At 44.9% G+C, this 14,053-nt stretch overlaps 1 long non-coding RNA gene across 1 annotated transcript; it reads left to right on the forward strand.

Annotated features, from left to right (window-relative positions):
* The first annotated feature begins 371 nt into the window (after positions 1 to 371).
* Positions 372 to 2,218, forward strand: LOC141026586 (uncharacterized). Its single transcript, XR_012188923.1, has 2 exons — positions 372 to 1,677; positions 1,822 to 2,218. It is a non-coding gene; the product is annotated as an uncharacterized lncRNA (long non-coding RNA).
* The last annotated feature ends 11,835 nt before the right edge of the window (positions 2,219 to 14,053 follow it).

Raw genomic sequence — 14,053 nt, forward strand, 5'->3', positions numbered from 1 at the left:
GTAACAGGTGAATAGTACACAAACCAACTGAGACTAGGACTTCGTCATATAGTAGCCATAGCAGTTTTCACTATACTAATGCTAACACGTATAATTTACATACTACAATTTACAGTTTGACAACTGAAAAATGGCTACTCCAATGGTTGTGCATATATTCTCTAATAAGTGAAGTTGCCAAAAAGTGAAGTTGCCAAAGTTCAGTGTCAATCTTTCTTGTGCACTCATATGCTCACCCAGATTCCAAAATAACAAGAAGCCTAAATCATACCAAGAACTTAGGTTGTGAAATTCAGTGGCCACATCTCTTCTCCAAATTTGCAAAAGAACATAGTGAAATGAGGAAAATTCAGTAGTAGTATTTCATATTATCTATGAAAAACTTGCTTTAGTTACCTTGGGTAGAAGCAAGGAGATCATATGCCACAGCATGAGCTTTCATTTCACCGAACAATCCAGAAGTAATCTTTATCTTTATCTAATAATAAAGAAAGTTGGGTTTCGTACGTCGTCGTGTGCGATTTTGCATTAAAGCCCCTTGGTTTATATGAAATTAATCCGCAATCCCTGTTTTAGTAAGTCTGTATATAACGTTACATTTTGTAGAAAACCCTCTGTATTCATTAGATTTGCATTCGCTGTCCTCGTAGTCTTATCCATTTCTCTGGCGATGGCGATGGCGATGGCGACGGCGACGGGTTTCTCTGGCGACGGCGACGGCGATGGGTTGAGGGCTGCGGGGCCGCCGCGGCGAGGAGGGGCAGGTGCTGCGGAGACGGCGCGGCGAGGTGGGGCAGTGGCGGTTGTGCGGCGAGGCGGGGCAGGTGCTGCGGAGACGGCACGCGGCGAGGCGGGGCAGTGGCGTCGCGGGGGAGGATGGAGGACGCCGGAGCAGAGGACGACAACTCCCACCGTCGCTGCTGTCCGCGCGCGCCCGCGTGCTCGCCTCCGTCCGCGCCCGCGCCGGAGCGCTGCTTTCTGCGCGCGCCCGCGTGCTCGCCTCCGTTCACGCCCTTCATCTCGCCTCTGCCCGCCGCGCCCTTCAGCTCGCCTCCGCCCGCGTCCTGCCGCGTCCCAACCGCGCCGGGAGACCGCCTCTGCCTGCCGTGCTTGCCTTTGCTCACGCCCTGCTGATCCAAAGAAAGATGGAGCCAGGGTGTGAGGGAGAGAGGAAAGAGAGGACAAGGGGCACAAGGTGAGGGAGGCAGTCGCCGGCGGTGGCGGCTCCGGTGACCGGCCGGTGTGCAGGAAGACGAGGTCCTGTTGAGGCGGCGGAGCTCGGTGAGGGCTGGTTCATCCTGATCGAGCCTCGGGTCTCCCGAGGCGTGCGGTTGCGGGCTTGGATCTGGGTGATCCTTCTCCCCCGCCCTCCCCCTCCATGGCCAATGGCACGAGGTGCAGCGACCTCTTCCGCCCCCCGCCATGGCTCCTCTCTATCCCCCGACCAGCACCCTCCTCACCCCTTCCCCACTCCCGGGCCCCGGCTGATCCCCAAGGCTGCCCCTCCCTCTCATTTGATCTGGTCCGGACGATCACTTGACCGAGCTCGATACCACATATTGTTGGCCATCTCACACTCTGGTTGCAGCAATTGGATGTGCCCTGTGAAACCTGCAACATTTGAGCATTGCAAGCGGCGGTATGGCAGTCTGAATCCTAACGTTCTTGGGAGTGCAGGTGAGGACAATTCTAATTTGTTAGCACCAGACAACCGACAAAAGAATATTGTTTTCCATTCACGTGTTGCCAATTTTCTACCCCATGACTAACTTGCAACCTTCGAATAACCTTGTTAGTTCTAATAGGTTGAGCGTTTGTTAGGCCAGGTTTGCAGAAGAAATTGGGGTGCTCAAGTCTGCAATCAAGGGAGTCTGCATGGTGGTCTCTATTGTTTGATGGCAAGGTGCTCGGGAATGAACCACTGGCTATATCGTTTGGTGATCTCAAGGATGTGCTCTCTGATGTGGGAAACGTGGTCGACAACAAGCTCTGACTACTACAGGCTCCAACAAGGTAGAATTAATTTAGTTGTGGTTTTATATTGCAGAACACGGTGAAATTAGAATTTATCCGAGTTTCTTTGTTTAGGTGGTGCTGTAGAAATAGCAATGTCGATGCTACTGTCAAATGTTTTGTTCAATTCGTACGTGCTACTAACAACGCACTCGATCTGCCTTTGCTCAGTTCTTGAAAATTGCTACGTTGATTTTGTTTTGAATTTGCAAGCATGTAGATTAAATCCAAGTGGCCAATGATAAGAAAATATTAACCTTTTATCTATAGAAGTGTACACCGAAATATCACCAATTTGCCAAGACTACAGATTTTTGTTATTATTTTTGTTAATCGCATTAGATAATTACGGCTCTTTGGATTAGTCTTCAATCGTAATGCTTTCAAAATGCAAGCAATAGTTCTATATACCTTCTAATTGTTGTGGAACGTAGTAATTTCAAAAAAATTCCTACGCACACGCAAGATCATGGTGATGCATAGCAACGAGAGGGGAGAGTGTTGTCCACGTACCCTCATAGACCGAAAGCGGAAGCGTTAGCACAACGCGGTTGATGTAGTCGTACATCTTCACGATCCGACCGATCAAGTACCGAACGCATGGCACCTCCGAGTTCAGCACACGTTCAGCCCGATGACGTCCCTCGAACTCCGATCCAGCCGAGTGTTGAGGGAAAGTTTCGTCAGCACGACGGCGTGGTGACGATGATGACGTTCTACCGACGCAGGGCTTCGCCTAAGCACCGCTACAGTATTATCGAGGTGGACTATGGTGGAGGGGGGCACCGCACACGGCTAAGAGATCCAAAGGATCAATTGTTGTGTCTATGGGGTGCCCCCTGCCCCCGTATATAAAGGAGCAAGGGGGAAGGCGGCCGGCCAAGCAGGAGGGCGCGCCAAGGGGGGAGTCCTACTCCCCTACTCCCACCTGGAGTAGGACTCCTCCTTTCCTTGTTGGAGTAGGAGAAGGGAAGGGAGAAGGAGAAGGAAGCAAGGGGGCGCCCCCCCTCCCTAGTCCAATTTGGACTAGTCCATGGGGAGGGGTGCGGTTACTCTTTGGGGCCTTTCTCTCCTTTCCCGTATGGCCCATTAAGGCCCAATACGAATTCCCGTAACTCTCCGGTACTTCGAAAAATACCCGAATCACTCGGAACCTTTCCGATGCCCGAATATAGTCGTCCAATATATCGATCTTTACGTCTTGACCATTTCGAGACTCCTCGTCATGTCCCTGATCTCATCCGGGACTCCGAACTCCTTCGGTACATCAAAACACATAAACTCATAATATAACCGTCATCTAACTTTAAGCGTGCGGACCCTACGGGTTCGAGAACTATGTAGACATGACCGAGACACGTCTCCGGTCAATAACCAATAGCGGAACCTGGATGCTCATATTGGCTCCCACATATTTTACGAAGATCTTTATCGGTCAAACCCCATAACAACATACGTTGTTCCCTTTGTCATCGGTATGTTACTTACCCAAGATTCGATCGTCGGTATCTCAATACCTAGTTCAATCTCGTTACCGGTAAGTCTCTTTACTCGTTCCGTAATGCATCATCCCGCAACAAACTCATTAGTTGCAATGCTTGCAAGGCTTAAGTGATGTGCATTACCGAGAGGGCCCAGAGATACCTCTCCGACAATCGGAGTGACAAATCCTAATCTCGAAATACGCCAACCCAACAAGTACCTTCGGAGACACCTGTAGAGCACCTTTATAATCACCCAGTTACATTGTGACGTTTGGTAGCACACAAAGTGTTCCTCCGGTAAACGGGAGTTGCATAATCTCATAGTCATAGGAACATGTATAAGTCATGAAGAAAGCAATAGCAATATACTAAACGATCGAGTGCTAAGCTAACAGAATGGGTCAAGTCAATCACATCATTCTCCTAATGATGTGATCCCGTTAATCAAACGACAACTCATGTTTATGGCTAGGAAACATAACCATCTTTGATCAATGAGCTAGTCAAGTAGAGGCATACTAGTGACACTCTGTTTGTCTATGTATTCACACATGTATTATGTTTCCGGTTAATACAATTCTAGCATGAATAATAAACATTTATCATGATATAAGGAAATAAATAATAACTTTATTATTGCCTCTAGGGCATATTTCCTTCAGTCTCCCACTTGCACTAGAGTCAATAATCTAGTTCACATCGCCATGTGATTTAACATCAATAGTTCACATCACCATGTGATTAACACCCATAGTTCACATCGTCATGTGACCAACACCCAAAGGGTTTACTAGAGTCTATAATCTAGTTCACATCGCTATGTGATTAACACCCAAAGAGTACTAAGTGTGATCATGTTTTGCTTGTGAGATAATTTTAGTCAACGGGTCTGTCACATTCAGATCCGTAAGTATTTTGCAAATTTCTATGTCTACAATGCTCTGCACGGAGCTACTCTAACTAATTGCTCCCACTTTCAATATGTATCTAGATCGAGACTTAGAGTCATCCAGATCTGTGTCAAAACTTGCATCGACGTAACTCTTTACGACGAACCTTTTGTCACCTCCATAACCGAGAAATATTTCCTTATTCCACTAAGGATAATTTTGACTGCTGTCCAGTGATCTACTCCTAGATCACTATTGTACTCCCTTGCCAAATTCAGTGTAGGGTATACAATAGATGTGGTACACAGCATGGCATACTTTATAGAACCTATGGCCGAGGCATAGGGAATGACTTTCATTCTCTTTCTATCTTCTGCTGTGGTCGGGCTTTGAGTCTTACTCAATTTCACACCTTTGTAACACACACAAGAACTCTTTCTTTGACTGTTCCATTTTGAACTACTTCAAAATCTTGTTCAAGTATGTACTCATTGAAAAAACTTATCAAGCGTCTTGATCTATCTCTATAGATCTTGATGCTCAATATGTAAGCAACTTCACCGAGGTCTTTCTTTGAAAAACTCCTTTCAAACACTCCTTTATGCTTTGCAGAATAATTCTACATTATTTCCGATCAACAATATGTCATTCACATATACTTATCAGAAATGCTGTAGTGCTCCCACTCACTTTCTTATAAATACAGGCTTCACCACAAGTCTGTATAAAACTATATCCTTTGATCAACTTATCAAAGCGTATATTCCAACTCCGAGATGCTTGCACCAGTCCATAGATGGATCGCTGGAGCTTGCATATTTTGTTAGCACCTTTAGGATTGACAAAACCTTCTGGTTGCATCATATACAACTCTTCTTTAATAAATCCATTAAGGAATGCAGTTTTGTTTATCCATTTGCCAGATTTCATAAAATGCGGCAATTGCTAACATGATCCGGACAGACTTAAGCATAGATACGAGTGAGAAACTCTCATCGTAGTCAACACCTTGAACTTGTCGAAAACCTTTTGCGACAATTCTAGCTTTGTAGATAGGAACACTACTATCAGCGTCCATCTTCCTCTTGAAGATCCATTTAATCTCAATGGCTCGCCGATCATTGGGCAAGTCAATCAAAGTCCATACTTTGTTCTCATACATGGATCCCATCTCAGATTTCATGGCCTCAAGCCATTTTGCGGAATCTGGGCTCATCATCGCTTCCTCATAGTTCGTAGGTTCGTCATGGTCAAGTAACATGACCTCCAGAACTGGATTACCGTACCACTCTGGTGCAGATTTCATTCTGGTTGACCTACGAGGTTCGGTAGTAACTTGATCTTGAAGTTACATGATCATCATCATTAACTTCCTCACTAATTGGTGTAGGAGTCACAGGAACAGATTTCTGTGATGAACTACTTTCCAATAAGAGAGCAGGTACAGTTACCTCATCAAGTTCTACTTTTCTCCCACTCACTTCTTTCGAGAGAAACTCCTTCTCCAGAAAGATTCCGAATTTAGCAACAAAAGTCTTGCCTTCGGATCTGTGATAGAAGGTGTACCCAACAATCTCCTTTGGGTATCCTATGAAGACACATTTCTCCGATTTGGGTTCGAGCTTATCAGGTTGAAGCTTTTTCACATAAGCATCACAACCCCAAACTTTAAGAAACGGCAACTTTGGTTTCTTGCCAAACCACAGTTCATATTGTGTCGTCTCAACGGACTTAGATGGTGCCCTTTTTAACGTGGATGCAGCTGTCTTTAATGCATAACCCCAAAACGATAGTGGTAAATCGGTAAGAAACATCATAGATTGCACCATATCTAATAAAGTACGATTACGATGTTCGGACACACCATTACACTATGATGTTCCAGGTGGCCTTAGCAGTGAAACTATTTCACATTGTTTTAACTGAAGACCAAACTCGTAACTCAAATACTCTTCTCCATGATCAGATCGTAGAAACTTTATTTTCTTGTTACGATGATTTTCCACTTCACTCTGAAATTATATAAACTTTTCAAATGTTTCAGACTTCTGTTTCACTAAGTAGATATACCCATATCTGCTTAAATCATCTGTGAAGGTCAGAAAATAATGATACCCGCTACGAGCCTCAATATTCATCGGACCATATACATCAGTATGTATGATTTCCAACAAATATGTTGCTTGCTCCATTGTTTCGGAGAACGGCGTTTTAGTCATCTTGCCCAAGAGGCATGGTTCGTAAGCATCAAGTGATTCATAATCAAGTGATTCCAAAATCCCATCAGCATGGTGTTTCTTCATGCGCTTTACACCAATATGACCTAAACGGCAGTGCCACAAATAAGTTGCACTATCATTATTAACTTTGCATCTTTTGGCTTCAATATTATGAATATGTGTATCACTACGATCGAGATCCAACAAACCATTTTCATTGGGTGTATGACCATAGAAGGTTTTATTCATGTAAATAGAACAATAATTATTCTCTAACTTAAATGAATAACCGTATTGCAATAAACATGATCAAATCATATTCATGCTCAACGCAAACACCAAATAACACTTATTTAGGTTCAACACTAATCCCGAAAGTGTAGGGAGCGTGCGATGATGATCATATCAATCTTGGAACCACTTCCAACACACATCGTCACTTCACCATTAACTAGTCTCTGTTCATTCCGCAACTCCTGTTTCGAGTTACTACTCTTAATAACTGAACCAGTATCAAATACCGAGGGGTAGCTACGAACACTAGTAAAATACACATCAATAATCTGTATATCAAATATACCTTTGTTCACTTTGCCATCCTTCTTATCCGTCAAATACTTGGGGCAGTTCCGCTTCCAGTGACCAGTCCCTTTGCAGTAGAAGCACTTAGTCTCAGGCTTAGGACCAGACTTGGGCTTCTTCACTTAAGCAGCAACTTGCTTGCCGTTCTTCTTGAAGTTCCCCTTCTTCCCTTTGCCGTTTTTCTTGAAACTAGTGGTCTCGTCAACCATCAACACTTGATGTTTTTCTTGATTTCTACCTTCCTCGATTTCAGCATCATGAAGAGCTTGGGAATTGTTTCCGTTATCCCTTGCATATTATAGTTCATCACGAAGTTCTACTAACTTGGTGATGGTGACTAGAGAATTCTGCCAATCACTATCTTATCTGGAAGATTAACTCCCACTTGATTCAAGCGATTGTACTACCCAGACAATCTGAGCACATGCTTACTGCTTGAGCTATTCTCCTCCATCTTTTAGCTATAGAACTTGTTGGAGACTTCATATTTCTCAACTCGGGTATTTGCTTGAAATATTAACTTCAACTCCTAGAACATCTCATATGGTCCATGACGTTCAAAACGTCTTTGAAGTCCCGATTCTAAGCCATTAAGCATGGTGCACTAAACTATCAAGTAGTCATCATATTGAGCTAGCCAAACGTTCATAACGTCTGCATTTGCTCCTGCAATAGGTCTGTCACCTAGCGGTGCATCAAGGACATAATTCTTCTGTGCAGCAATGAGGATAAACCTCAGATCACGGACCCAGTCCGCATCATTGCTACTATCATCTTTCAACTTAGTTTTCTCTAGGAACATACATAAAACATAGGGAAGCAACAACGCGAGCTATTGATCTACAACATAATTTGCAAAATACTATCAGGACTAAGTTCATGATAAATTTAAGTTCAATTAATTATATTACTTAAGAACTCCCACTTAGATAGACATCCCTCTAATCCTCTAAGTGATCACGTGATCCATATCAACTAAACCATGTCCGATCATCACGTGAGATGGAGTAGTTTCAATGGTGAACATCACAATGTTGATCATATCTACTATATGATTCACGCTCGACCTTTCGGTCTCAGTGTTCCGAGGCCATATCTGTTATATGCTAGGCTCGTCAAGTTTAACCTGAGTATTCCGCGTGTGCAACTGTTTTGCACCCATTGTATTTGAACGTAGAGCCTATCACACCCGATCATCACGTGGTGTCTCAGCACGAAGAACTTTCGCAACGGTGCATACTCAGGGAGAACACTTATACTTTGATAATTTAGTGAGGGATCATCTTATAATGCTACCGTCAATCAAAGCAAGATAAGTGCATAAAAGATAAACATCACATGCAATCAATATAAGTGATATGATATGGCCATCATCATCTTGTGCTTGTGATCTCGATCTCCGAAGCACCGTCATGATCACCATCGTCACCGGCGCGACACCTTGATCTCCATCGTAGCATCGTTGTTGTCTCGCCAATCTTATGCTTCTACGACTATCGCTACCGCTTAGTGATAAAGTAAAGCATTACAGGGCGATTGCATTGCATACAATAAAGTGACAACCATATGGCTCCTGCCAGTTGCCGATAACTCGGTTACAAAACATGATCATCTCATACAATAAAATTTAGCATCATGTCTTGACCATATCACATCACAACATGCCCTGCAAAAACAAGTTAGACGTCCTCTACTTTGTTGTTGCAAGTTTTACGTGGCTGCTACGGGCTTAGCAAGAACCATTCTCAACTACGCATCAAAACCACAACGATAGTTTGTCAAGTTGGTGCTGTTTTAACCTTCGCAAGGACCGGGCGTAGCCACACTCGGTTCAACTAAAGTTGGAGAAACTGACACCCGCCAGCCACCTCTGTGCAAACCACGTCGGAAGAACCAGTCTCGCGTAAGCGTACGCGTAATGTCGGTCCGGGCCGCTTCATCCAACAATACCGCCGAACCAAAGTATGACATGCTGGTAAGCAGTATGACTTATATCGCCACAACTCACTTGTGTTCTACTCGTGCATATAACAACAACGCATAAAACCCGGCTCGGATGCCACTGTTGGGGAACATAGTAATTTCAAAAAAATTCCTACGCACACGCAAGATCATGGTGATGCATAGCAACGAGAGGGGAGAGTGTTGTCCACGTACCCTCGTAGACCGAAAGCGGAAGCGTTAGCACAACGCGGTTGATGTAGTCGTACGTCTTCACGATCCGACCGATCAAGTACCAAACGCACGGCACCTCCGAGTTCAGCACACGTTCAGCCCGATGACGTCCCTCGAACTCCGATCCAGCCGAGTGTTGAGGGAGAGTTTCGTCAGCACGGCGGCGTGGTGACGATGATGATGTTCTACCGACGCAGGGCTTCGCCTAAGCACCGCTACAGTATTATCGAGGTGGACTATGGTGGAGGGGGGCACCGCACACGGCTAAGAGATCCAAAGGATCAATTGTTGTGTCTATGGGGTGCCCCCTGCCCCCGTATATAAAGGAGCAAGGGGGGAGGCGGCCGGCTAAGGAGGAGGGCGCGCCAAGGGGGGAGTCCTACTCCCACCGGGAGTAGGACTCCTCCTTTCCTTATTGGAGTAGGAGAAGGGAAGGGAGAAGAAGGAAGGAAGGGGGCGCCCCCCTCCCTAGTCCAATTCGGACTAGTCCATGGGGAGGGGTGCGGTTACTCTTTGGGGCCTTTCTCTCCTTTCCCGTATGGCCCATTAAGGCCCAATACGAATTCCCGTAACTCTCCGGTACTTCGAAAAATACCCGAATCACTTGGAACCTTTCCGATGCCCGAATATAGTCGTCCAATATATCGATCTTTACGTCTTGACCATTTCGAGACTCCTCGTCATGTCCCTGATCTCATCCGGGACTCCGAACTCCTTCGGTACATCAAAACACATAAACTCATAATATAACCATCATCTAACTTTAAGCGTGCGGACCCTACGGGTTCGAGAACTATGTAGACATGACCGAGACACGTCTCCGGTCAATGACCAATAGCGGAACCTGGATGCTCATATTGGCTCCCACATATTTTACGAAGATCTTTATCGGTCAGACCGCATAACAACATACGTTGTTCCCTTTGTCATCGGTATGTTACTTACCGATCGTCGGCATCTCAATACCTAGTTCAATCTCGTTACCGGCAAGTCTCTTTACTCATTCTGTAATGCATCATCCCGCAACAAACTCATTAGTTGCAATGCTTGCAAGGCTTAAGTGATGTGCATTACCGAGAGGGCCCAGAGATACCTCTCCGACAACCTCGTCGGGCATTGGTTGAAGGGGCTTCTTGCCCTTGTTGTCAACGGCCAGGAGCACCTCATTGCTCTCCTCGATCTGCACACAATTCATGGAGTCATGCACAGCACAGAGTTCATGGCTTATTGAAGAGCATGTAATTAAAACGACATGACTGTCACTCTTCTCCTACTCTCCATCGCCCCTATATTTACTCACCCTGCCCAGCACTACTTACCGACCCCCTCTCTTCTCTCACTGTCAACCTTCCTCCTCCCCATCGCCATGAGCTCTAGCTCCAGCTCCAACGCCAACCCCTTCCCTTGGGGTATTGGCTGGAGGGCCTTCTTCCTCGGGTGGTCGGCTGGTGACCGCACCCAGTTCGAGAACACCATGGAGGTGTGTTCGAACTTCGGCTCCATGCCTGAGATGCAGAAGGAATCTAATGCAGTGATCATGAGGGCCACTGCACAAGAGCTGAAGACGCTGATTCCTGACCCAGCGAAGGGCGCGATGGCAGTTGACATCATTCGCTGGGCCATGAATTAGGCCGTCTCCGACGATGCTAAACAGAGGAAGAAGTGGTGCAAGTACAAGAACTACTGGGCTCCTAATGACCGCCGTGCCGTAGTGTACTGGGAGATGCTAAACAGAGGAAGAAGAGGCGGTCATCGGTGGGGAGCCTAAGGAGGAGGAAGAAGTGGTGCAGATGCCAGCGAGGGTGCCGGAGCCAGGCCGTCGTACCTGGCAGATCGACCTCGACTCCGCCGAGGACGACGACGATGACCCGCCGGTCCGCACGGCGATGAAGAAGAAGATGAAGGCCAACGGCTCGACCCGCCGCTCCGCACGCCGGTGACGGCCGCCGCGGTGAGCCGGTGTCCGTTGTGTACCCCCAATCCCCCTTCTACATCCGCATCTACCTCTATTCCGATCTTGCATGAACTAGTTTGAAGTACTATGAACTTGCATGAACTTGTATGAACTACCTCTACATGCTTATCTACCTCTATTCCCCATCCCCCTCCGCCGTGGATCGAACGGGAAAAAGTACTGCATGTCGAACAAAGAGAAGTGCTTACCGCCATTGCTGCGGGCCAAGTGATGATCCGCTCGCCGGTGATGGAGTCCGGTGGTCTTCTTGCTCTGCTCCAATCTGCCACCGCCGGTGGGAGTTGGGAGAGTGGGGGAGAGTGGGGAGAGGGAGCGGTGAGGGGCGGTGACTAATAACTGTCGGCGCTTCGGGAAGCAACTCGGCTTCTCGAGTGTGGCCGCACGCGTGCAGCCTCTGCCGCCCACGTGCACTGCTCGGGCCTGGCCCTGGAGAAACTTCTGATTCGTGCATTCCCAGGGAGCCAGGCCCAGGAGTGCTTTAAGGTTCATGCCATGCGGGCCGAACAGTGAAACCAGGCAACCAATCGGCCCGTTTTCGTCCCGCGCGAGCCAGGCCGGGCCTCATGCAGGCTACCAAACACACCCATAGGCATGACTAAACTACATATCAACTAGATTTTGTTCAATCATCAATTCTACAGCCCAGCCGTTGCTCCTGCTCTTTTTTCACTCTAAACTCGCTTCACCTTTTGCAATTTTGGAAGAATGTGTAGCTTTTTAACTCTAATATCCAAAATCCTGTATAATATAATGTTCATAACAACACTACGCTAATTAGTCCCTCAATCATATCTAGTGCCACATTATTTCCAACTCTAAAAAAATGGCCTCGTCAGCAATCCTTCCTAATGAACCCAAAATAATTTTAAATTATGTAACTCGAGTTAGTGTCAAGCCATATGGAACATCAAGCTGTACACTGAACACCCAACTTGCACATAATGCCTATAACCCAAAGAGTGACAGAAATCTCATCTTACCATGTGCACGATTATAGCAAGTAAATCAATTCAAAGTAGATTCTCTTGGTCAGTACAATCTTGTGTAGTGAATCAAGAAGCCTAGTAATGTGAAATCATGAATAAGTCAATTGAGAAAATCCAGTGTGTACATTGGACTTTCTACACATTTTAAGACAGTATGTTGATTAGTGCAAAGCTGGAAGCACAACAAGATTAGAAAAAAATCCACACCTTCAAATTTCTTTTGCCCCTACAACTAAAAAATCGTCAACAACTTAGGAAATGTGTAAACAAGATACACAACAGATGTACAAGGCTCTTTTGTTTTATGGTGCCATCATAAAACAATAGGCATTCCCTACTAGATTCTTCTTGATAAGTTTAGATGCATCAAAATGGCTATCACTACATGAAGTGTAGGAAAGTACTAACTAAAATTATAATAAAAATAGAGATGGTGTCTCATGGCCTGCCGGACAACGCCATATGATGCTACCGTCTGCTTTATCAATCATCCAATTGGTAGATGGCATAATTATTTGTGAAACTAATTTAGGATAATTAGCAGGCCTCTTGCCACTGAATTCCTTTCTGAATGATTCCCTTACAGCAGGACCAAATCTGGCTGCATAACTTTTGGAAAGCCGAATAGTAATCTCTTCAATAAGAATCTGAGAGTGATATCTTCATATCTGTTAATACAATCCTTGTGCAGATGTTCCTGACAACATCTTGTACATCAAACACACACAGTTCAACCATATATATATATATTTCCACATCAAGGATTTTGTGACATCATACATCACTGCATCCTTACACAAGCATACTTGTAGGACAATAACCAACCTGCAGTCATACATATAAGTTAGATATTGGAGTTCCCCGATACATCTGAAATACAAACACACTAATTACTCGAATTCTAGAATTACTAACCTTAGAGGTGGGAACAAAGCTTGTGATCAACATTGCGATAGACAACAGCAACCATAGGAGCAGTGTTGCATAAAAGAATTTACAGATTCAGAATTTGCCACTCAGAAGTGAGATTGACATATTTAGCAGAGAACATCTCATTCATAAATAGAAATTTTGATTTAGACACAGCTCCACCTCCTACTCCTGTTCATCTGTAGCCGTCAACAACTCACAGAAGATGACGAAAAGATAGCAATCGGTACTAACTGAAGAACGTAGGATGGAACTGAACAAAATGACAATATTGTGCTTCTAGCACACAGAATTACAGAACTAAACATTTGCTTCTAGCACAGAAAAACAGAATTCTTTAAACATAAGATAATTGCCTAATTTTCTATGGAACTTGTGCTTTGGTTCTTGATCCTTTCTTCGCATTATATAAGTCTAAAATTATGTAATACAATGCTATGAAGTAAAATATACCCGTTTCATCCTTCTCAGTTCTGCTTTATTATTCATCATTTAGTGATAATTACTTTTCTCCGAAGCAAGAGCTTGTATTATTTTTACCATGAACACAATACGCCTTCTAATATAGGAGGTCATCATTAATCATCCCATTCAGGTATAGCAAACATAAATCGCTCTACTCACTAAAGAAGAGCAGAGAAGAAAATAGATCACTCAAAAATACAGAGGTATAACTTTAGAAATCCAACGACTGACAACTCCCGAGATATGTTGGTAAAATAACTCCTGATATGCTGGTAAAATAACTTTTTCCTTGAGATATGTAGGCTCATAAATCATATCTTTAGGTTGCAAAATA

This window comes from Aegilops tauschii, chromosome 7 (genome assembly GCF_002575655.3).
Source record: "Aegilops tauschii subsp. strangulata cultivar AL8/78 chromosome 7, Aet v6.0, whole genome shotgun sequence".
Classification (NCBI taxonomy): domain Eukaryota; kingdom Viridiplantae; phylum Streptophyta; class Magnoliopsida; order Poales; family Poaceae; genus Aegilops; species Aegilops tauschii.